General features: G+C 37.1%; 1 long non-coding RNA gene across 1 annotated transcript in view; it reads right to left on the bottom strand.

The window, feature by feature from the left end:
* Positions 1-5356: 5356 nt before the first annotated feature.
* The window catches only part of LOC109263437 (uncharacterized), a 78773-nt gene continuing 58226 nt past the window's right edge, over positions 5357-25903 (bottom strand). The window contains exon 4 of the long non-coding RNA XR_008422950.1: positions 5357-5494. This is a non-coding gene — a long non-coding RNA (uncharacterized LOC109263437). The remainder of the gene's footprint in view (positions 5495-25903) is intronic.

The following is a 25903-nucleotide window of genomic DNA, read 5'->3' as shown; positions in this document are numbered from 1 at the left end:
ATAACCTGAGCCCGAAACCAGTAGTCCAACGCTCAACTGATTGAGCCATCCAGGCACCCCCAGGTAACTTCTGAATATAAAACATAAAAGTATAATGTTAACCTTTTCAGGCTATTCAAATTACGTGTATTTATTTCAGTTTTATTCACTACCAGTATAAAGTATAATTGCTTTTTATACCTTTTATAGCACTTATTCACTCTTATTCCTTTTTTATTATACTTTACTAAAATATGCTTTTTTATATTCAAAACTGTGTGTGTGTCTGTATGTATATATATATATATATATATATATATATATATATATATATATATATATATTCCATAATCCACCACCCTACTCTACCCCCAAAGTTGAGGAGGAAATGGATTTTTATTCTCCACATGACTTCTCAAGGCAGTCTTCTGTGATTGTCAGTAACTATAGAATCACCCAGAAGACTTTGGTCAGTGAAGGTGAAGAGGTGTCAAGCAGCTAAAAAGAAAAAGAGAACAGCTTATAAGCACTGCTAATACCTCTCCCAGAGGTCAAATCAATTACTAAAGACTGGGGTGAAAGTAGAAAGGAGTATAATTTTGCTCCAAGTTGAAGATACATCTGACCCGAAGTTTATGACTTTCACCCTTTCAAGAGTGGCTATAAGAATATTAGCTGACATTATTACTCACCTTAAAAGTAAAAATTCCCAGAGCCTTTATTATGTAATAAAATATGAAATATTTGGTCAACCAGGGATTATTAAGGAATTATATGTTTAAGTAGAAGATTATTTTCTCTTCCAGGATGGCTATAAAATGTTTTTGTAATAATCAATTGTAGCTTTTTAAGAAGTCATAATTTACACTGTTATAATAGAGACAACCTTGTTTTCTCTTATTTTAAAAAACCTGGCACCACAATTCCTTTGCAGAAAATTTGGGGTAGAAGGTAAGACCCTGAGGCCATAAGTTAGTACATAGCTATATGTCAGGATCACCTAGGGAACTTTTTAAAAATGTTGATTCCCTACTTATACCTTCCTCCTCATCAAGGCTGTAATCTTGATTCCACATCTGAGTCAATTCTGTATGCAACAGCATTAATATGTGTCCATGAACTTCTAAGTTAATTTAGATTTAAAGTTTAAAAGGTGTCATTTTCTGAGAGATGGACTTTAGGAGACTAGTTACACTATTGTGGGAAAAAAAGGAGCAGAGTGTTTAATGTTATTTATGCCTAATTGCTTGCCCAACATCTGTGTCTCTCTAGTCATGTGCTCATGTAACCTTCCATTCTAATGCTGTATCTTAATATTAATGTCCTAAAAATGTTAAAGAGGAAATTAATGCTAAAAAATATTCTAAATTATGTACAAGTGTAAGTAGTAAAGTAAATGTTAACTCTTACTGATAGCATCCATCCAGGTTACACTTTGGGAGTGGGGAGCCATATCATCTATACTGTAACTGTACAACTCCAAGTACACACACAGTTTACTTTCTAGAAAAAAACTAAGCTGAGCTATTTTTGCCATAAAATCATATAACTATTTCCTTAATATGCAGTATTCTTTTCTAATGGAATTTTTAGGGTGAGTGTAATATTATACCATCCCATGAAAGAATTAGAATGATCTGTTTTTTAATAATTCTCTACCTCTAACATTACTGATGAAAACCTGATTTGTATACAAGAATTAGGATATACCCTTTGTCATTTGCTAGCACACACCATTTACAATAATCTATAAATTTCCTCATTCTATACTTAAGAATACAATAAATTCTGTTACACGTACTCCCCTAACTTACAGCTTCAAGCTGAAAAGTTGGTGCTATTGCTACCTAGTAACGAGAATTACATACATTGGATTTTCATTTATTGAAGTTCTATTTATTGGCAACAAACTGTCCTTCTGACCTTTGTCCTTGAGTCCTATAACTGTTAGGTTTCCTAGTTTCAAGAAAGAAAAATCAGTTCTACTTTAAGCAGAAGTGGGTCTTACTGGAAAGATGTAGGATATTAAGAATTGTTAGGAAAACTGGATATCAGGCTCCCTAAACAGGCAGGAACCAAACAGACAGGCAGAAGAGCATCAGGTGAGGTCACCCTGTAAAACCAGTCTGGTCAGAAAGCAGCCATTAGCTCCACTGCCCTTAGAATCATCAGATCCCGTCACTGGGAATTACCGGAGAAACCACTGGATGCCATTGCAGTCATTGTTGTACAATGCAACTGGTACTATATTCTCAACTGTCCCTCCATCTTTGTATTTACTACTTTGGAGTCAGTATCACAGGCAGAAGCATTCTATCTGTTGAGCTAATATCACCTACAGCTATCACTAACATAAATGCCAGGGGTAGAGGAAAGCAAAGTTTGTCAACCTTTGGCTTCTGTACTGGGAACTGGGGCTCTGGATCCAACCAAGATTCTAGGAATGAGATATTTCTTAAAATACAAAAGGAGTTTGGAAAATGGACAGGCAAAAAGGGGGGAAGCATGGTTTTAACACATTTTCCAAGGACTACACATGTGAATCATATCTCTATGATAATGGAGGTTGAGATAGGTTCCATGATGATGAATTTGTAGAATCAACTTCAAATATAAAACACAGACAAAATTACCATTAGTTAATTTTGGATGACTGACTCTGGGATTAGGCACAAGGTTTTTGTTTTTGTTTTTGTTTTTACTATTTTGATAACTGTGGCCAACACAGGTCATGAAAGCAGATACCTGGAGCCTTACGCACAAACAATAAATACAGTTACCAACATGGTACGATTTAATGGGTAAAAGATGTGAAAATTGGCTGAAAATTGGACATTCTTTCTGATGAATAATGGTAAATACACAACATATCAATATTTGTGTGATGTGAGTAAAGCAGTCGTTGGATGAAATTTTGTAGTTTTAAGTGATTATGTTAGAAAATAAGACTTGAAATCAGATACTTAAGAGTCCATGTTAGGAATCCAGTAAAATGTGAGCAAACTAAAACAAAAGCAAGTAGGACAAAGAAAATAAAGAAGACTATAAAATAGAAAACAAATTATTAACAAAACTGTAAGTTAGTTCCTTGAAAATATCCATCCATCTAATTCATCTTTTTAACAGAACATAAAATGAGACAAAACCATCTCAATAGATGCAGAAAATATTTTACAAAAGTCAACACTCACGATTTTTTCAAAATCATTCATAATATTAGTGATATTAATAAATGAAACTAACAAATAACAAAGGAAACACATAAGCACATAAAAAAAGTGCTTAACATCATAAGTTACCAAAAAAATTCAATTTAAAATCACAATGATTTAACACTACACATTCACTGGAATAACCAAAATTTTAAAGACTGAACATACTAAATGTTGACAAGGACACGGGAAGACTGGAACTCTCATATATCATGGTGAGAATACAAAAAGATAAAGCCACTGAGGAAAGAGTTTTGCAGTTTCATGTAAAGTGAAACACATTCTTACCACATGATCCAGCAGTTCTACTCCTATGTATTTAACTGTGAGAAATGAAAACATATGTCCACATAAAGACTTGTACACAATGTTCATAGCAGACTTATTCACAATAGCATAACACTGGAAACAGCTCAATTGTCCATCAATAAAAGAAGGGATAAACTGACATTTTATACAATGATATACTACTGAGCAATAAAAAGGTAGGGTACTGATATATGCAACAACATGTAAATCTCAAAAACATTTTACTTCCGGCGCCTGGGTGGCTCAGTCTGTCAAGCATCTGACTCTGGATTTCAGTTCAGGTCATATATAGCATTTTGTGGGTTTGAGCCCTGCATCGAGCTCCACACTGGCAGTGCAGAGCCTGCTTGGGACTCTCTCTCCCTCTCTTTCTGCCCTGCCCCCCGTTCTCTCCCCCTCCCTCTCTCTCTCTTTCTATACACACAGACAACACACACACACACACACACACACACACACACACACACACACACATTATTACATTTATGTGAAGTTTTTCAAAAGGCAAAAAGCAATCTAAGGTGAAGAAAATTAGAAGAGTGGTTTTCTAGGGGTTTGAGAGAGTTCATTAGCCAGGAAGAGGAATTAGAGAACTTTTTTGGTAAGGAATATGTTTTATATCTTGTTATGGATAGGGCTACATGGGTATATTATTTTTTCAGACCTCATTGAATTGTATCTTTATGATTTATATATTTCAATTTATTCAATTTACCTCAAACAGAAAACTGAGTAAATATTAAACTCTAATTAGTAGGTTTGCTATGGTTTATCAATTCTGAAATTCTCTTTTGTATACTCTAGGCTTGAGCAAACGAATAAATATGTTGAAGATAATTGGAGGAAGTTTTCACACATGTGCGCGTGCGCGCGCGCGCACACACACACACACACACACACACACACACATACATGTATATTTTCTATTCACTGAGAAGGCAGAGGAGCAAAGACAAACCAGTAGCAATGACATGCCTACTTTCCAGGTCTTGGCTTCTAAATTTATTCTCCATTAAATGGAATCAGAATTCCTAGGAGAATTAGACGATACCAGCACTAAGACATGAAAAGTACAAGATAAGCCTGGAACCTCTTGTTGTGACAGAAAGTAAGGAAGTAAAGAAGTAAAGGAATGTGTCAAATGAATATAAAAGTCAACTCAAAAAGGCTCCCACTGGCTGAACCTGGGGCTATTTGACCACTAAAGTAAATACTGATAGTAATGGATTATAACCTGGTGAGTAAAATAAGAATCCATGACTCCATACTGACATAAAGACACGGATGAGTAAAAAAAATAAATGCAGGAAAAAGGAAATGCACTTTTTATGGTAGAATGAAGACCAATAAATGAAGAAAGAATGGAGTTAGAAAGCCATGAGCAGACATCAAATCTAGTAGATAAAAGTTTGATGAACAGGATATTTATGTAGTCTCAAAGTATCTCTTCACAAATTACCTGTTAATTAGGAAGGAAAAATAGTGATGAAAAGATACCAAAGAGACACAAAAATTGCATAAATGTAAATCTTGCTCCTGGTTTGGATCTTGAATAGGGAAAAAGTAAGGAAATGTCATTTTGATAACTATGTTATCGATAGGTAAGAGAAAGAACATGCCCTTAGGAAACACACAGTAAATTATTTAAGGGTAAAATTTGTGATCTCTTTGATTTACTTTCAAATGACTCAGAAAAAAGAACAATATGCAAGTATATAAGAGGGGAAGCAAACGGGACAAAATGTAAATAATTGAATCTGGGTATAGGTTATGTGGGTATTTCTAGTTCTTTGTACTATTCCTGAAACATTTCTGTAAGTTTGAAAGTATATCAAAATAGAAAATTATTGGGGCGCCTGGGTGGCTCAGTTGGTTGAACGTCCGACTTCGACTCAGGTCATGGTCTTGCAGTCTGTGAGTTCAAGCCCTGCGTTGGGTTCTTTGCTGACAGCTCAGAGCCTGGAGCCTGCTTCAGATTCTGTGTCTCCCTCTCTCTCTGCCCGTCCCCCGCTCATGCTCTGTCTATCTCTCTCTCTCTGTCAAAAATAAATATTTTTAAAAAATAGAAAGTTACTAAATAAATAAATAAAGTCAGGAACTCCCTCCTCCACCACCAACTCCTTTCTCCCAAAAAAGCGGTTACATGGGAGATTGGTGAGTCAAAAAAGAACAGTACAAAATACTAGTGTTTCTAGCTCCAGGGTCTTTGGAGGGTAGTTCCTAAACATAAGATGGAAGAAGGCTCCTCTTTTGCCCTACTAGTAAAAGTCCCTGAAGGTAATTCTTGCCTGCATCTCAAGTCTGGTTCTATTTTGTTTGATTGCAAGAATAGGACTAAGGAAGCAAGAATCAGGCTAATTATTCTTTTGCCTTGGGAAAAAAATCTTTTATTGTCGGTGAAAGATTTTTGATGCATTTTTTATGAATGATAAAGAAAACTTTTTCTAAAGTAGCTGGATATTTGTAAGCCCAGGGCTATGCTGAAAACTCAAATGTACACAGCAGTTTGAGCACCGTCTGTCATTAACTGTGAGGTTTAAGCATTCTGTTTCGTGAGATCAAGATTCTTTTTGTATGAGGAAAGAAAGGACTGAGTTTGCTGAGAGTGAGATCCCAGGACATTTGCATCCTTTTCCTTGCCAGACCATTTCTTTTATTCATTTGTATCTTGCAGTCCAAAGTCTTTATGTCATAAGGTACAGCAGTATATTTTTCACTCACTAATGAACCCTGATTAGAATTCAACCCTTGTAGGTGATATTTATGACAAAGTCACGTTGGAAGGGATATGTATCTTTCAGATATGCCCTCAGGAACTCTGAAAAAATCCATAGTAAAAAATTATCCATTCTTTTCCAAAGTTGCAATAGTTATTGGAAGTGACATTTCCTGTCATTCAACTAGATATAAAATGCTTAACATATAAACATCATCAGAACACATACACATAGCTTTGCCATTAGCTCAGACTAATGCACAGTGGGATAAAAGACATTCCACTCATATAGGTCTATTTTCTTATTTTTGACCTTGAAGGCCTTGTTGTTAAGGAGGAATGATCACCAAGGATCAGGAAATATGTGTGAAAAATCTCCAAAATATAAGAGAGAGAGAGAGAGACCAAGTAAGAAAACCATGAAAAGCAATCCAGAGGAGAGATAATGCATGAGATGCAAGAATATCTCAAAACTAAAACCAAAACTTCAAATTAATGCATCAGGGAGATAGACATTTTTGCATCAATACAAATGGATGACCCTTAGAAGGAAGAACTAAAATAACATAGTTGAAACAAAAGTTTCTACAGAAGACTGGAAATAAATTAAATGTCAAGAAGGAAAATATGAGAGACAAGTTAAGAATTAAGAACATCAAACCAGGAGCTCAAACAACTAATTATTATGAGTTTCCTAAAGAGAATAGAAGGGAGTCATGGGGATAAAAATATCTTCAAAAGCAGACTTTTCCAAAACTAAAAAATGTACATTTCTAGATTAAAAGAACCCGAAAATGTACCAGCACAGTTAATTTTTTAAATATCCCAAACAAGGCACATTCATGACATTTTAGAATACTATGTTAAAGACAAAACCCTAAACAATTAATAATAATATTAACAATTTTAAAAAGAAGTCCATCCAAAGAATGAGAATCAGAATTAAATCAAGCTTTTCAACAACAGCACCTGATGATTCAGAAAGAAAGAAATTTTCAAACTAGAATTTTTTCATTCAAGAGTAAGGGTAGAATATGGGGCGCCTGGGTGGCTTAGTCGGTTGAGCGTCCAACTTCAGTTCAGGTCATGACCTCAGGGTTTGTGGGTTTGAGCCCCACATCGGGCTCTGTGCTGACAGCTCAGAGCCTGGAGCCCACTTCAGATTCTGTGTCTCCCTCTCTCTCTGCCCCTCCCCTGCTCATGCTCTGTCTCTCTCTGTCTCAAAAATAAATAGAAACATTAAAAAAAAAAAAGAGTAAGAGTAGAATAAAGATATTTTCATATACGCAAAGATTCACAAAATTATCCTTCCTTTCTTAGGTAGCTGTTGGAAAGGAGTGCAGAACGGAAAAATTATTTCCATACAGGCATTAGTGACAGAGTTTGTTTGACAAATAAACTGTTTTCTTATAAATACTAACTCATCTTTGATCATAAGGGAGAAAGAGGGACTATCTGTAAATGATGAATCAAGACAAAATTTAAACATATTATTTAAAATTACATGGTAATCAGTATAGAAAATTATAATAAACCTATTATAAAGTAATACACTTATATTGAAAGGAAAAGGAGGGTAGTGTATGTGAGATAAATTTATCAGAGAAAGTTAATATAATGTTTGATATTGATACTCAAAAGTTGTTTCATAAACGTATCTTCATATGCCTATAATTGGAGTTTGGATCTGTAATGACATATCTGGAAAAAACTGCCCATTCCTCATCTTCCCGTGGAAGCCAAGTCCTAAGAGAAGATGAGCAGATCAAGAGAGATTTTTTTAATTACAGTAAGTTCTCATAAAATAGCCATTAGGCACCATGACTTAAGCACTGGAAAACTAGTTGTGGTTCCGAGAGCAGCAGAAACCTGAACTTGAAGTGGGTCACAAGGATTCCTGACTACCAAAACTGGTGAATTCATCTCAAGTGGGATATGGAAGAGAATACAGTCTGCCTAATGGCTGCACATATTTGTAAACAAAGCAAAACAATTAGAATATTGAGAAAATGCTAACACTTAAAGCCTATAACAGTACAGTTCAGCTCTAAGCCTTGGGTAGGCCCAGTGGAGCATTAGCAGGAAAATCCCAGCCACCCCTTTCTCTACAGGAGGCACAGATCAGTAGCTAGAGCAAAAGACAGCAGAGATTCTGATCCTGATTATAGGCGCCATTTCCACCTACACTGGAGCCCAATCTCTTTGGGAAAATCTGAGAGATATAAGAAGTAGAGTGTGCTGAGAGCCAGCAGTCATTTTGATGAAGCTATTCATTCACTGGAAGTAGATACAAACTGCTAAAGCAAGTCTTCCTGGAAAAACTTCTAATTCAAAAGACCTAATGGGAATTTTTATATCTGAGATCTAAGATGATCACTCACCATATTCCTGAAACAGTTCTCTCAACAGTCCCTGATGGAATTGTGAGAATTCTCCGGACCCCAAGTTGGATGACAACTGTAGAAAGCTCTTTGTGATTATCAGCTAAGCCACAGATGTCTGCAGAAACATGTTTGTTTTTTTTTTTTTTTTTTTTCTGGGTGGCATACACTGCAAACTCTGCACTTTGTGAGTTAGAGGCATCTCAGTGGGACAGCTGCGGTAAGTGGCTTCAGAGAGCACATCACAGTGTAGTTTCTTCAGATTATGTTACACACACACTCCATTCACATCACCCTGTAATATCTGCATGAATCAGAGGAAAAAGACAACTCTACAATTGAATATAAAATATAAAACATGATAACGCATGAAATATGAGGTATATAATGTATGATTCATAAGTCTGAGTTCTGTTTCCTGCGACAGTATAAATATTTGCAAGTTCTTAAACCAGGTATCCTATGGAGAGATCTATTATGAATATAATGGATTATTCTTCTCTAATGGAGTAACTCACTGGAGTAACCTGTGAGGAGTAGGAGATCTTACAATATACTCCACTCTAAGAGCCAAGTTTTTCTCTGGTTGTACTATGGTACCACCCTCCCACCCTGTTTTTAGAGCATGTTCATGTTGTCCTTGTCCTGTTTCTACTTTAACATTGATCTTTGAGGGAAAGTATGCCTTATGCTTCTTTCTCTTTTTTTTTTTTTTCTCTTCCTCACCCTCCTTCCCTCCCACTCTTCCTGATCTGCATCTCTGGATGTTGATCCCTGTCTATATGCTGAGAGGACTCTTTCCTTCCATTTTCCAGCTCTTTCCCCCTTGCCTTCTATGTGGCTGGATTGTACAGCTGTTTCAGAATCTGGCGGTAGTACTATGGTGGTGTAACAAATTATTCCAAATGGCTTAAAATAACAGTAGCAACGATCCCACAGTTTCTGTAGGTCAGGAGTCTAGGCATGACTTAACTCAAGTGGAAAGGATTTTTTTTTTAAGCTCAGTCGTGTAATTATTGGTAAGACTCAATTCTTCCTAGCTCCTGTACTGAGGCCTTGGTTCTTCACGAGCTGTTGGCCAGAAGGCCTCCCTTGGTTCTTGTTATGTGTATCTCTCCAGAAAGTATCTCAAAACCTTGTAGCTTGCTCCATGAGAGTGAAACAAGCTATAAAGCAGGAGAGCGTGCCAGTAAGATAGAAGTTATTATCTTTTGTAATCAAATCACAGAAGTAATATCCAATTAATTTTTCTATATTTGTCTCTTCAGATGCAAGTTACTAGACCCATTCAAGGAGAAGGGATTATCCAAGGGTATATATAAGTACCCAGAGATGAGGATCACTGGAGGCCATTTCAGAGACTGCCTACCAAGCATGGTTAGAGTGTAGGGGAGGGCAAGTATTTGCAGACGCTGGAGGAGAGAGAAGGTTGGGAGCTATGTCAGAGATGCTACTACTCTGGCTGTATGGTTTGCCCATTCATATCCACATCTATCCTTCTCTCTCCCCTCTAATTCACCCTAGACTCTCACTTTGTCTTCACCATAAGGTTCTATACTCATTGAACCCTTGGTTTTAAGCATTTTCCCTGATTGTCTACCTTTCTGACCTGCCCAATAGCAATAACTAACATTTATATGTTGGTGTATGTATAGATTATAAAGTATTTTACCTGAAAGGAACTGAATTTCAGAAAGAGATATAACCAAATGACAGAAAAGCAGTGGTCAGAGAAGTGGAAATGTCCAGATAGTGCAGGATCATAGCAATGAATTGCTTCAAGCATTCGGTGGTCAGCCTTGTGCTTTCTACTCAAAACTGGGTTCACCAAATCAGCACTGTAGATCCAGAGTATTATTTGCAAACTGCAGAGTTTTATCATTTCGTTCTTTTGTAAGTTTAATAAATTTGATGTAGTTGATGTTTGATTACTATAATAATCACAGAGAGTTGTAAATTTTAAATAGAAAAATATCACATTTACTTTGACTATAACCATAGAAACTGAATTAATATCAGTCCTCTTTGCTTATTAAGGTCAGGTTCTGACAGTGGTTGCCATGGTTGTGTTTGATGGTTTTCATTGACTGCATAACAATTAGAAACATTTTTCTGAAAATTAATTTTTCTGGTAACCAGGAACTGAAGTGAATTCAGGTCTAGCTACGTTTTGTACTTTGAACTGGCATTTCTTCCACGGTCACGGTCAGAGCAACATACAAAGTCAATCCACAGAAAATACTTATTTATGTCATCTATGGATTTTCCAACAAATAGCTTATGAAAACACCTTTCATGTGGATAATGACTAGAAGTGAAAAGTGGACTGATTCCCAGTAATTACAGTCTGGTGTTGCTTTAATCACCAGTAAGTAGTCTATCGTTAAGAAACCTAACATGCCTGAAGCAGATCAGGATACAAATTGTGACTCAAATGAGTAGATAAATGGGAAAAAGATAAATTCTATCTTGTGTATTTTCTCCTCCATCACACCACACTGTATTGCATTTGGATGTCTTTTCATTTAAATAAAGGTATTTAAGTGACAGCTGATGAACAGTGCGTTTGTATTCCAGGAACGCTCTCTCATAGATTTGGATTATATACAGATGAAAAATAGCCCATATGGCTTTTGAACAAAATGAATGGCTGAAAGCCCTGAAAAATGCTAGTGGAAAGGTTGGCATACTAAAAGGTTAATTAAAATTTGACTCTGCAGGATGGATACTTTTATTTATAGAACCTTCAGCTGATTTTCAGCAGCCATGTTTTCTTCTAATTAAAATAATATGAACAGCTAATAGCAATCAGCTTAAAGAACTGAATATTTTAGAGAAGGGATGATTCATAGGCTTTTCAATAACCATTTTACAGTAGGTGTCTCCACTAAAGAGCACATAAAACATTTGTATTCAGCCATTGTCTGGTTCAAATGTCAGGAAGTATTAAGTTGGAAAAAATGAGGGGTGAATTATTTAAAGTGGCCTAAAATAAGTCATTGATATTATCATGTAAATTTGATATTTCCCTAAAGGTTCTGGAATCATTCTCTGACATGGCATAACTTATAAATTCTGAGAAAGTGGGCCATTAGAAGCATTATTTTAAAAAACAGAAAGTTCCTTATACATTCACATATATAACAAATTGGTAAATAATAGTATTTAAGAGAAGTAAAAGTTTGTCGTGGACACATTATGTACGCATTCAGACAGATACAAAGATAGATAGATAGATAGATAGATAGATAGATAGATAGATAGAGATTAGATACAATAAAGATCATTTCATCATAATAACATCCATAGGATTAAGCATCCTTTCCCCCAAATCATTGAGAATGACTAAAGAAACAGATTAAAACCTGAAGTGGAAAGATAGAATGCATGAATAAGTAACTATACATAAGTAAAAAGTTAAAAAAAAAATAGAAGTAGAAAAGGAACACATCACAAATGTACACTTCCTGGGTGACAGAAACAACAAATCCATCCCCCTATTCTTCACCCCATTTCTCTTTTTCCTCATCTTCCTCAGCAATAAAACTCTTGAATTTCAGTGGGGCATGTCACCTTTTAGAATCAACACTCCACATCCCCACCTTCTATGAAGCTAAAGAGGACCAATTGTGCAGCCCCGGCCAGCGGAATGTAAGTGGCAGTAGTGTCTGAATCTCCTGTGAAGTGTCCATCCTCTCCTTTCCCCTTGCTGCTGTCTGGAACGTAGATGTATGTGCTCTGGACAGAGCAGCCTTGTAACATAATGGTTGTACTTGGGAATGCAATGCTTGCAAGACTGAGAAATAAAATAAAAGGAGACTGGGAATCCAATATTGTGGAGTATCTAACCAGTCCTGGATCCTTCTTCCTAACTTGTACTTTGAGAGAAAGCAATTTCTACCTTTTAAATCCACTATTGTTTTGTTTTGCTCACTTAAGGGTGGACCAAGTCCTAACTAAATACACTCTAAGATGTGGATTTATTCTAGAGAAACAAATCAGGCAATATCTCTACCATTTAAGATACACTGCTAAACTTTAAAAACCCAAACATACAGTCTCCATGGAGAGACAGAAGTGCACTAGACCAGTTATTCTTAACTTGCATGTATTTCAGAATCACCTGGAGAGCTTGTTAAAACAAGAAACCCTAAAACCCCAGAAGATCTGATTCAGTAGGTCAGGGTGGGTCTGAGAATTTACATTTCTAACAGCCTCCCAAGTGATGCCAGTGTTGCCTGACTGTGGAACACACACCCCAGGTGTCACTGTCCCAGAATACACCTCCACCTCCAACATATGCATATTCTGTATGTCCCACAGCATGACACAGCTGCTCCTTGCCCTGGCATCAGGATATTCTAATTTCTAAATGTCAGGCAAAGCCACTTTTAACATCCTGGAATACCTTGCCATTCACCTAATAAGCTCCATACCTTCATTATTTTAAACTGACTATAGCCCACAAAATAAATAGTGAAATGAACATAATACAAAAATCATGGTCTTTATTCATTATTTATTGTAATGTATTTATTTCAAGTTCCACTTCAAAAATAAGATAAAATATAAACAATTAAATCATAGGGATTTGGGGGGTGAAGAGTGGGTAGTATAATTACCTGATCATTTGTTTCTGAATCACCTAGGGCACTTATTAAAAATGGAGATTCTGGCCCCCATTCCACACATCCTGAATTGGAGTACCTGAAGGCAGGGCCCAGGAATCTTTTATTTAACAAGCTCCCCAGGGGATTCTGATGAACCCAAATGTTTGCTAATCATTGATCTTGTTGTCAAAGTGTCATCAGAGACACTAGCTCAGTCTCCTGAAGAAAGATTTTTCAGCATGATTGAGTATGAAACAGACAAACAGAATGACCGCCTTAATGCTACAGGCAAAAAGCTTGAAACCCACGTAGTAACAGGAGGGTGAGACAGCAAATACCACCAAACAAAATCATCTGAAGAATGGAATCCTTCTATTGAACACTGTGTTTGAAAAATATTTTTCTGGGGTGCCTGGTAGTTCAGTTGGCTAAGTGTCCGAATCTTGATTTCGGCTCAGGTCACGATCTCATGACCTGAGATCCAGCCCCAAGTCAGGCTCCACACTAACAGTAATGGGGCCTGCTTGGAATTTTCTCTTTCCCTCTCTACCCCTCCCTGACTCATGAGCTTTCACACACTTTCTCCTTCTCTCTCTCCAAATAAATAAACATTAAAAAAAGAAAGCTATTTTTCGCACCCAAATTCAGGCAAGTGTATGAAATCTACCCCCCGTAGTCACAAAAGGCATTGTTCTATAGGAGGCCTTCAAGAGAAGGCACCAGCAGAGATGTTTATATTGAGAAGAAAACAAAGAAAGTCAGATCCCTATTTTTTTCAGCATTACACAGACCTAGGCAGTAGCAAATAGGTAAGAAATAAGACATACAAATGGCCAACAGGTACATGAAAAGGTGCTTAACATTACTAATAATCAGAGAAATACAAATCAAAACCACAATGATATATCACATCTCACGTGTTAGAATGGCTATTACCAAACAGACAGGACATAGCAAGGTGAAGTTGTGGGAAAAGGGAACCACTGTATACTGTTGGTGGAAATGTAAATTGGTACAGTCACTGTGGAAAACAGTATGGATGGTTCTCAAAAACTTAAATATAGAAATACCATATGATCCAGCAATCCCACGTCCGGGTATATATGCAAAGGAAATGAATCCATTATCTTGAAGACATACCAGTACTCTCCTGTTCATTGCAACATTATTCACAATAGCCAAGATATAGAAACAACCTAAGTGTCCATCAACGGATAAATGGATGAAGATATTGTGATATAAATATAATGGAATATAATTTGGCCTTAAGAAATAAGGAAATCCTACCACTGGCAACAGCATGGATGAATCTAGAGATCATTATACTAAGTGAAATAAGCCAGGCGGAGATAGGCAAACACTACACGGTATCCCTGATACCTGGAATCTTTTTAAAATAAGTAAACAGAAAGTCAAACTCATAGAAACAGAGAGCAGCAAAATGCTTGTCAGGGGCTTGGGAGGTGGAAGAGGAATAAGGAGAAGTTGGTAAAAGTGTATAAATCTCAATTATAAAATGAAAAATTTCTCAGGATCTAATCTACAACACAATGATAACACTATATTATATAACTGAAATTTGCTGACAGAATAGAACCTAAATGTTTTCACCAAAAACGAAACTAAATATGTAAGGCGATGCATGTGTTAATTAATTCATTAACTTCATAGCAGGGATCTTTTCACGATGTATATGTGTATCAAGTCATAAAGTTATACACTTTACATAGCTTACGATTTTGTCAATTACACATCCATAAAGCTGAAAAAAAGTTTAAAAATTAAAACATTTTTAAAAAAGAAATAATAAGCAGAGCAGTCAAAAAGCTGACTCTACGTCCTTAACCTCTCCAATCTACCCACTTATATTGAGCTCCACCCTCACTACCATAGTCTTGGTAACCATCAAGTCTCCCCTAGACTCCTGCAACTACCTTCTACCTGGCCTTCTTCTCTCAGCCTTACCCACCTCTGACCACCGCTTCACACTGCCATTGGAATGACTCTCTAGACACACATCTGATCATGACAACGTACCAATTAAAATCTTTTTGGACTCCCCATAGTCATAAGTATAAAGTCCAAATCCCCTAGCACAGCAAAAGCCCCTTGCGCTCTCCCCTTTTCCTATGCCTCCAACTTCATCCCTCATCATCACCCTCCTCTCACTTGGCACCACATCTAACTACTTGTCATTCCTGTCATGTGCCCCAACCTCTCATCTCCAGCTTTTCCCTCTGCTTGGAAATTGCTCTCCAGAAATCTCAACCCACCCCCACTTCTCCCTGGATAACTCCCACTCAGTTGTTCAGGACTCTGCTCAGGCCACTCCTTGTTGGAAGTCTCATCTGACTTGGCTGGGTTCTTCTGTCATTGTTCTCTCTCTCTGAAGTCCTTCCTTCCTTCCTTCCTTCCTTCCTTCCTTCCTTCCTTCCTTCCTTCTTTCCTTCCTTCCTCCCTCCCTCCTTTCCTTCCTTCCTTTCCTTCTTTCTTCTCTCTCTCTGTCCTCCCCTCCTTCCCTCTCTCCTTCTCTTGATCTTAATATACATACTAAGTGAATAAAATTGCTATTTCTTAGCCCAAAACTATAAACTTGTAACTCCCAGTAATGGGAAACATTTCTAGATTATAATTCATCTTTGGTATACTTTTTGCACTCTGTCATATGATAAAAAGGACTATTGAACAGTGGTGTGCTGAGGAAAACTAAGGAACAGAGAATGCTATTGTTCCCATAAGACACTTACTAACAAGACTATATATATACACACACAAACACACACACACGTGTATGTACATATATATATATATATATATATATATATATATATATATATATATATATCTGTACCAGTTTGTGCAGACATCAGGAAGCAACCAGATGAGCATGGCACATGGACCTTCAAAGAAGAGGCACCGGCAGAGAACAAGGTAAACCAGAAGATAAATGCAGAAAGAATTGCCTCAGAGGCACTGCTGGATTCAATCCTACTTATGGTCTCAGCAGTATTCTATTATTCAGGTACTAGTCAGCACTTCCCTGTGCCACACATCCAGCAGCCTATTATAAACAGCCCCAGGCCAGGAAGAGATGCAGTTTACTTAATTAACTTAGATGACCCAGTGTCCTCACCTCCTGCCATCTCACCTGCTTTCCACATTTGTGTTTTGGCAAAATCTTCAGTACTGCTCTGGCTCAGCTCTCTGCTAAACATTCACTGCTGGCATCCAGCCTTGGCTCCTTCCCACACATACCTACCCTAGGTCTCAAATACTGTATCTGATTTGCTACCTGGCTTCTCTGTCTTCCCTACATTTCCATGATTTCAGATTTTTATGCCTTATGCCACTATGGGCACCTCAATAAGAGAAAGGTTTTCTAGCTAAGCCTTGGCAACACTGGTGTTTTAAGTTTCATTTAACTTTTGGTGAACTCTATGTTTCATGCCATATTGTAGCACAGTGGCTCTCTAAAAGTTCCAAGTTAAAAGATCTCTTCAGGTAATGCCAAATGTAACCATCAGATTGAGGAACCTCATAAAAAGGGGTCCTTTGGCATGGTTGCTATTGGGGTGTAATCTCTTACAAGAACCTCATGGATTTCCTGCTCTGTTACCTAGTCTACCAGACCTCATATAATTATGGCAATATCCATGATGGTACTGACATTATTCATGGTTTTAAAATACTTTAAATGTTTGATCAATATTGATTTTGAGCTACTTTTTATTATCAATATTAATTTTGAATTATAAAATTCAACTTTGCATTTGTTACTGAGATTTATTTCACCGATCCTTGTATAAAAAGAGTAACTTTCCTAATCTTGTACGGTAAAATATAAACCTACATAATGAATGGAAATATTTCTCTCATCATACTGGTCACTCTTTTAGAAACTATCATCTCTTTATAGTCTATACTTTGAAAAAGCTCTTTGTTTTACAGTTCAAAGCGAATTCATCATAGAATATGTCAGCTTAGAGCAGAGGGCAATAAACGCCTCCTTATCCAAAGACCAGGAAAAGCATTAATTATAACAGAATGTTGCAAACCTCCCTACTCTGCTTCAGAAACTCTCTTAGTTCTTTTCCACTGGGATATAATCTAATGTTACGCATTCATATTTTCACCCCTACTGTTGAAAAAATGATAATAGCAGTGATGTTACTCAGACTAAACCTATCAAAAGTTTTTCTAGCAAAAGTGACATATGATAGATTTAACCAGCAACACACCCACCTACACACACACACACACACACACACATGAAATATTAAAATACATATTTAAATGATCTATGCTCAGGTATAAAATCAGAAGACTGAATGTCAATGAAACTAAAGTTTCTTTTTTTCTTCCTAGAAACTAAAATTTCTAAATTTAGGAATTTTAAATTTCTAAAACAATCTAAGTTTCCTGGTGATATTTTTCCCTTTTTATCTCATTTTTGACAGTCAAAATTCTCAGGTAAAAGAAATACGGTAAAATTTCTCCTTGCCTCTTTGCTGGTATTTGAGGAAGTTTTAAATGCCAGTTGTCATAGCACCAGAGCAGTGTTCCAAGGCCATCTGTCTGTCTGTCTGTCTGTCACACTGGCCTAACTGTAACTAGTAAAAGCTGTTCTCATTGTGTTAGCCATTCTTACACTGACAATTATATTGAGAATATTATTGTTGATTGATAAAGTAAATTTTAGGCTACATTTTTATTAGGGAAAATAGGGGTTTATGTTGAATTATGGAATGAAAACATGAATTAGATTGGTAATTTTGCTTAATTCTTTTTTACGCTTGTGACAGGGACCATTACCTCTTATTTTCTTTGATCCCATAAATATGCATTTGTTAATTTTTTTTGTTCTTTTTCTGCACTTTTGTTACATCTGTACAAGTTATTTTCATATTTCAAAACAAAATATGCCCGTGAATTCCGTGAAAAGGAAAAATGTTTTCACTAATGCCTTCTGGGAACTAAATGCTAATTCCCACATTAAATAAGAAATCTCAAAAGATATAGGATCTATGGAAAACAAGTACAAGCATGGAAGATCTTTTCTCTGAATATGTTAGTTTAGAAATGTATGATCACTTAAGTTCAAGGAGCACTTTTCTGTTCCCATTTTTAAGTTCTAAGTGAATCCAATTCCATGTGAGTTAATTTTTATGGGGAAAAACTCCATAGTCATTGGGGACCATTTGAGTACCGTTAAAACAAATCAATCCAAAATAATAACTGAGTCAGTGATAAGAATCATAATCATAAATAATAGTAATAATGTCAGAGATAATTCTCTAACCAAGGATTATAGGTTGTGTTTCTGTTAAAGTGGCTTTCAAGTACTGGCAGAATGTGAACCTATCTTTTGCTCTCCCCCATACCTTCTTATTTCCAAGGTTAGTAGCTAAACCTAGCAGTAGCCTCCCTTTTTTGTGTCTGAGGCTACATAACTAAGTCCTGTGTAACTGAACCTGAAAAGTCTGGCAGAATGATGATACTCATGATCAATAAATAGACACAGCAGGTTTAAAGTCAGACTCCCTATGGCCATAAACTCACCTGAGCTATTTGAGTAAATCAGAGCCATTTATTTAACAAATATTTATGGAAGGCCTATTTTGTGTCAAGCTACTTGTTAATTCCTATGGCTACAAAATCTGATAAAGTTTCCTGCCCCCATTGAGTTTTCCAAATACTGGGAAACACAAATCAATTGTGTGACAATGAGTTGTCTGACAATCAGGGTCACCCTGTAATCTCTATTGAGTTGTGGGAAAGTGACACCTGTGAAGTCAGATTGAATTAAGTCCAAATTTTCCCTCTGCCATTCACTGACTGTGTTACTTTTAGAAAGTCATTTAACCACTTTGAGCCTTAACTTTTGCATCAGTAAGATAAGGATAACAATACCCTACAAGAGTATTATGGAAAATCTATTTGATCAATAATTTTTTTGACATGTACTATGTGCTAGGCACTTTTATAGGTTTCTGGAATATATTATGAACATAGCAAAGATCTCTGCCCTTGTGATGCTTATAATTCAAGAATATTGCCTGCTACTGTTCAATAATAACTATTTTCATCATTATAATAATATAAAGTATTTAGTAGGTTTAATTCAAAAAGAATGAGAAAAATGTGCTCTCAGATGTTATAATCAACACTAAGTAAGGCAAAATACAATCTGAAAATAAGGCACCTAAAAATAAAAAATTTAGAAGGAGCAATATATTCAAGGTTAAAATGTATCTGTTTCAAATAAATACCAGGAATACGAATTCGACTGGAGTACTAGGATTAATATTCAGTTATGAGGGAATGGTCAGAGGAATTCAGTTTGAGCTGGTATGTGAGAAGTTTACTGTCTCACATCTAATCAACCCAGGAAGGCCAACCCAACCATGATACCATCTGTTCCAGAGGCTGCACGTGGTCAGAAGCACAGGCTTCCTCTCACCTCTACTGAGCTTGCTGTGGGTCTAGCTGATAGGCTGTGGAGACTGACACTATGTCCTCAGTATAATACCACCCCTCTAGGAGACCAAACAGCCACTTGGATAGCAAATTGGTTACTTCACATATTTTCTACTCCAGAAGTGCAGAAATTTACCCTTTCACAAAATCAGCACATATTCTGGGCATAGGTTTGCTCTCCTTTTGTGAAGTCCCATTACCAGCATCACTCTGTAAGGACTAACAGTGCTTATTATCATGGGATTCGTACGTAACATCACTAGGGCCAAGGCACCCACTTCACAGGAAAGACGGTGTGACGGTGAACATACACACACTCTCCTGGTGCCTATCACAAAGTTCATCACTCAGAAGTTGCCCTCCTAATTTAACACTGCAGGGGCCCCTTCATAGTGCACCTGAGATTCCAGCTTGTGGGTGCAGTGCTGTCCTTCAAAGTGAAGTATAGACACTGAACCAATGTCTATTTTACAGTGTTATGTCCCTGGTCTGGGAACCAAAATGTGGATATAGGGAAAGTTTTTCTAAATGTCACTCCCAGTAATCCAATTGAAGAATTTATGCTTTCTGTTCCCACAAGTTTTGGCTCTACTGATTTAGTTTCTGGTTCCTGGGAGTGGATGAGGAGGTACTTCTATCAGGGGCACAGCAAAGATTCCACTAATTCTAAATTTATATCTTATGCCTGGCAATTTTAAGCTCCTCATGCCTAAAGACCACAAGGCAAAAACAAAGAGTTGCTATGCTATATTAACACGAGTCATTGATAATCAGTTAATCCCTGATTATCATGAGGAGATAGAATTGCTCTTTGATCATGAGCAGAAAGTCTGGGACTTGACAAAGTCACTGACTTACCTCTGATTACTTCCACATGCATGACAGCTCTTGGTGGACAGTTGTAGCAACCACTGCCTTACAGGAGTACAAGAACCATGGTCTCAGATCCCTCAGGCATAAAATTCTGGGTTACCCCACTCATTAAGCATCCTAGATCAATAGAAATGCTGGCTGAGGGTAAAGAAAATCTCAAACAGGTGGTAAATAAAGTATGTGATGAGTATGAATTGTGGCCTTAGCATCAGAGAGTATAGTTTGTCCTACAAACCTTTCCATGTAAAGCATGTTTGATAGAAATTTTGAGTGTTTACCAGCCTGAAGAAGCTATCACAGGATGGAGTGAAACTTAATAGAAGGAAGAGTGGCTCTAAATGATGAAGGGATGCAATGTAGCCAAAGCTGTTGATACATCGTGTTCCTGACTTCCAAACACCAGTATCTGTATCTGTCTAATGGCTTTCTCCAAAGCCTTGAGAGGCTGCTCTGCTGTTACACAGCAGCTGGCTGGAAGCACCAAGGAATCCATACTCTGGGAACAGCTGTCCAACAATGATTGACTTCTAGCTAGACTCTTTGTGCCTTGTGGGATATATTTTGAAGTGCTTCTTCTACACCATATCACAGAGTTTTCCCTTGAAATAAAGCTCAGTTGTAGAGGCTAAAGTTTGGGATTGTGATGCCTCCCGCTTTGGTCTTCTTCTTCAATATTACTTTGGCTATTCAGGGTCTTTTGTGGTTCCATACAAATTTTAGGATTGCTTGTTCTAGCTTCAAGAAGAATGCTGGTGCAATTTTGATTTGGATTGCATTGAATGTGCAGGTAGCTTTGGGTAGTATTGACATTTTAACAATATTTATTCTTCTAACCCATGAGCGCGGAATGTTTTTCCATTTCTTTCTATCTTCTTCAATTTCCTTCATAAGCTTTCTATAGTTTTCAGCATACAGATCTTTTACATCTTTGGTTACATTTATTCCTAGGTATTTAATGATTCTTGGTGCAGTTGTGAATGGGATCAGTTTTTTTATTTCTCTTTCTGTTGCTTCATTATTGGTGTATAAAAATGCAACTGATTTCTGTACATTAATTTTGTGTCCTGAGACTTTGCTGAATTCATGTATCAGCTCTAGCAGACTTTTTGTGGAGTCTATCAGGTTTTCCATGTGTAGTATCATGTCATGCAAAAAGTGAAAGTTTGACTTCATCTTTGTCAATTTTGATTTCCTTTTGTTGTCTGATTGCTGATGCTAGAACTTCCAACACTATGTTAAACAATAGCAGTGAGAGTGGAAATCCCTGTCGTGTTCCTGATCTCACAGGAAAAGCTCTCAGCTTTTCCCCATTGAGGATGATATTGGCTGTGGGGTTTTCATAAGTGGCTTTTATGATGTTGAAGTATGTTCCTTCTATCCTGACTTTCTCAAGGGCTTTTATTAAGAAAGTATGTTGTATTTTGTCAAATGGTTTTTCTGCATCAATTGACAGGATCATATTGTTCTTATCTTTTCTTTTATTAATGTGATATATCACATTGATTGATTTGTGAATATTGAACCAGCCCTGCAGCCCACGAGTGAATCCCACTTGATCATGGTGAATAATTATTTTTATATGCTGTTGAATTTGATTTGCTAGTATCTTGTTGAGAATATTTGCATGCATATTCATCAGGGATATTGGCCTCTAGTTCTCTTTTTGCTGGGTGTCTGTCTGGTTTGGGAATAAAAGTAATGCTAGCTTCATAGAATAAATCTGGAAGTTTTCCTTCCCTTTCTAGTTTTTGGAACAGCTTGAGAAGGATAGGTATTATCTCTGCTTTAAATGTCTGGTAGGATTCCCCAGGGAAGCCATCTGGTCCTGGACTCTTATTTGTTGGGAGATTTTTGGTAACTGATTCAATTTCTTCTCTAGTTATGGGTCTGTTCAAGTTTTCTATTTCTTTCTGTTTGAGTTTTGGAAGTGTGTGGGTGTTTAGGAATTTGTCCATTTTTTCTACAAAGCTGTAATCATCAAGACAGTATGGTATTGGCACAAAAACAGACAACTAGACCAATGGAATAGAATAGAGACTCCAGAATTGGACCCACAAAAATATGGCCAACTAATCTTTGACAAATCAGGAAAGAATATCCAATGGAAAAAAGATAGTCTCTTTAACAAATGGTTCTGGGAGAACTGGACAGCAACATGCAGAAGAATGAAACTAGACCACTTTCTTACACCATTCACAAAAATAAACTCAAAATGGATGAAGGACCTGAATGTGAGACAGGTATCTATCAAAACCCTAGAGAAGAAACCAAGAAAAAACCTCTCTGACCTCAGCTGCAATTTCTTACTCGACACATCTCCAAAGGCAAGGGAATTAAAAGCAAAAATGAACTATTGGGCCCTCATGAAGATAAAAAGCTTCTGCACTGAAAAGGAAACAATCAACAAAACTAAAAGGCAACCAACGGAATGGGAAAAGATATTTGCAAATGACATATCGGAAAAATGGCTAGTATCCAAAATCTATAAAGAGCTCACCAAACTCCACATCCAAAAAACCAATAATCCAGTGAAGAAATGGATAGAAGACATGAATAGACACTTTTCTAAAGAAGACATCCAGATGGCCAACAGACACATGAAAAGACGCTCAATGTCACTGCTCATCAGGGAAATACAAATCAAAACCACACTGAGAATACCACCTCATGCCAGTCAGAGTGGCTAAAATGAACAAATCAGGAGACTATAGATCCTGGAGAGGATGTGGAGAAATGGGAACCCTCTTGCACTGCTGCTGGGAATGCAAACTGGTGCAGCTGCTCCAGAAGACAGTGTGGAGGTTTATCAAAAAATTAAAACTAGATCTACCCTATGACCCAGCAATAGCACTGCTAGGAATTTACCCCAGGGATATAGGAGTGCTGGTGCATAGGGGCACTTGTACCCCAATGTTTATAGCAGCACTTTCAACAATAGCCAAATTATGGAAAGAGCCTAAATGTGCATCAACTGACGAATGGCTAAAGAAGATGTGGTTTATATATACAATGGAATACTACAATGCAATGAGAAAGAATGAAATCTGGCCACTTGTAGCAACGTGGATGGAACTGGAGACTATTATGCTAAGTGAAATAAGTCAGGCAGAGAAAGATATCATGTTTTCACTCTTATGTGGATCCTGAGAAACTTAACAGAAGTCCATGGCGGAGGGGAAGGAGGAAAACAAAAGTTACAGAGAGGGAAGGAGGCAAACCATAAGAGACTTTTGAATACTGAGAACAAACTGAGGGTTGATGGGGGGTGGGGGAGAGGGGAAAGAGGGTGATGGGCATTGAGGAGGGCACCTATTGGGATGAGCACTGGGTGTTGTATGTAAACCAATTGGACAATAAATTACATTTAATATAAAAAAGAGAAAAATAATAAAATAAAGCTCAGTTAGGGGAGCCGGGGTGGCTCAGTTGGTTGGGCGTCCGACTTCAGCTCAGGTCATGATCTCACAGTTTGTGAGTTCAAGCCCTGCGTCGGGCTCTGTGCTGACAGCTCAGAGCCTGGAGCCTGCTTCAGATTTTGTCTCTCCCTCTCTCTCTGCCCCTCCCCCATTCACGCTCTGTCTCTGTCTCTCAAAAATAAATAAACATTGGCAGAAAACATGAATAGGCACTTCTCTAAAGAAGACATCCGGATGGCCAACAGGCACATGAAAAGATGCTCAACATCGCTCCTTATCAGGGAAATACAAATCAAAACCACACTCAGATATCACCTCATGCCAGTCAGAATGGCCAAAATGAACAAATCAGGAGACTATAGATGCTGGAGAGGATGTGGAGAAACAGGAACCCTCTTGCACTGTTGGTAGGAATGCAAACTGGTGCAGCCGCTCTGGAAAACAGTGTGGAGGTTCCTCAAAAAATTAAAAATAGATCTACCCTATGACCCAGCAGTAGCACTGCTAGGAATTTACCCAAGGGATACAGGAGTACTGATGCATAGGGGCACTTGTACCCCAATGTTTATAGCAGCACTCTCAACAATAGCCAAATTGTGGAAAGAGCCTAAATGTCCATCAACTGATGAATGGATAAAGAAATTGTGGTTTATATACACAATGGAGTACTACGTGGCAATGAGAAAGAATGAAATATGGCCTTTTGTAGTAATGTGGATGGAACTTGAGAGTGTGATGCTAAGTGAAATAAGCCATACAGAGAAAGACAGATACCATATGTTTTCACTCTTATGTGGATCCTGAGAAACTTAACAGAAACCCATGGGGGAGGGGAAGGAAAAAAAAAAGAGAGAGGTTAGAGTGGGAGAGAGCCAAAGCATAAGAGACTCTTAAAAACTGAGAACAAACTGAAGGTTGATGGGGGAGGGGAGGGAGGGGAGGGTGGGTGACGGGTATTGAAGAGCGCATCTTTTGGGATGAGCACTGGGTGTTGTATGGAAACCAATTTGACAATAAATTTCATATATTTAAAAAAATAATAAAAAAATAAATAAACATTAAAAAAAGTTTTGAAATAAAGCTCAGTGAGCTCATAGTAATACCTGGTTGATAGCACAGTTATTATTGCTGTATTTCCTACTGTCTCGTTTCCTCATTCTCTTACCAGTGTGTTCTGCAAGTTGCAAACAAACTGCACTCACTCAAATCCTTTTCAGGTCTGCTTCTGGGGAATCCAAACATTCCTACTAGCTCTATTACATTCCCTAATACCTAGACTCTAAGATCCTTAAAGGCAAAGAATATTTGTTAAATACATTTCATACCCCTAGTCCAGTGCCTCATGTATAATTGCTAGTCAATTAATGTTTATTCTACTTGTTCTGTATTTGTTTTTCTCTTTTATCTTCTTTTGGATTAACTAAATGTGCCTAATTCATTTTCCCCCATAACTGTTTGTGGTTTATGTATTCTTTTACTATTGTGCTAGTGAACTGTTATCTGTCATCACAGTCTTACTACTTGATTTACTAAATACTTATTATGTATATTACCTTTCTTTAACATTTCCCAGACAATGAATTTTTTATGTCATCATTTTGTGTATTTTAATTCTACATATATTTATGACCTCATAAAACGTTATTATTGTTTCAAATACAATATTCATTAATAGTTACCTAACATTTATTCCTTCTGATACATTTCATTTCTTCTTCACCTCCAACATTCCATCTGTAGTCATGTACCTTTTGCCTTATAATCTCCCTCTGGAATTTCCTTCATGTAGGTTTATTGCTGATGAATTTTCAGTTTCTGTTTCTATGATAAAGTCTTTTTTTGTCCTCCCTTCTGAATAATATTTCCTTTGGGTACAGAATCTGTGTTGGTAATTATTTTTTTGCAATACTGTAAAGATATTATTATTCCC

Source organism: Panthera pardus, unplaced genomic scaffold (assembly GCF_024362965.1).
Source record: "Panthera pardus isolate Hobbes unplaced genomic scaffold, ASM2436296v1 HiC_scaffold_17, whole genome shotgun sequence".
Taxonomy (NCBI): Eukaryota; Metazoa; Chordata; class Mammalia; order Carnivora; family Felidae; genus Panthera; species Panthera pardus.
Note: the sequence above shows the minus strand (reverse complement) of the source record. Positions and strands in the feature narration are given on the sequence as shown.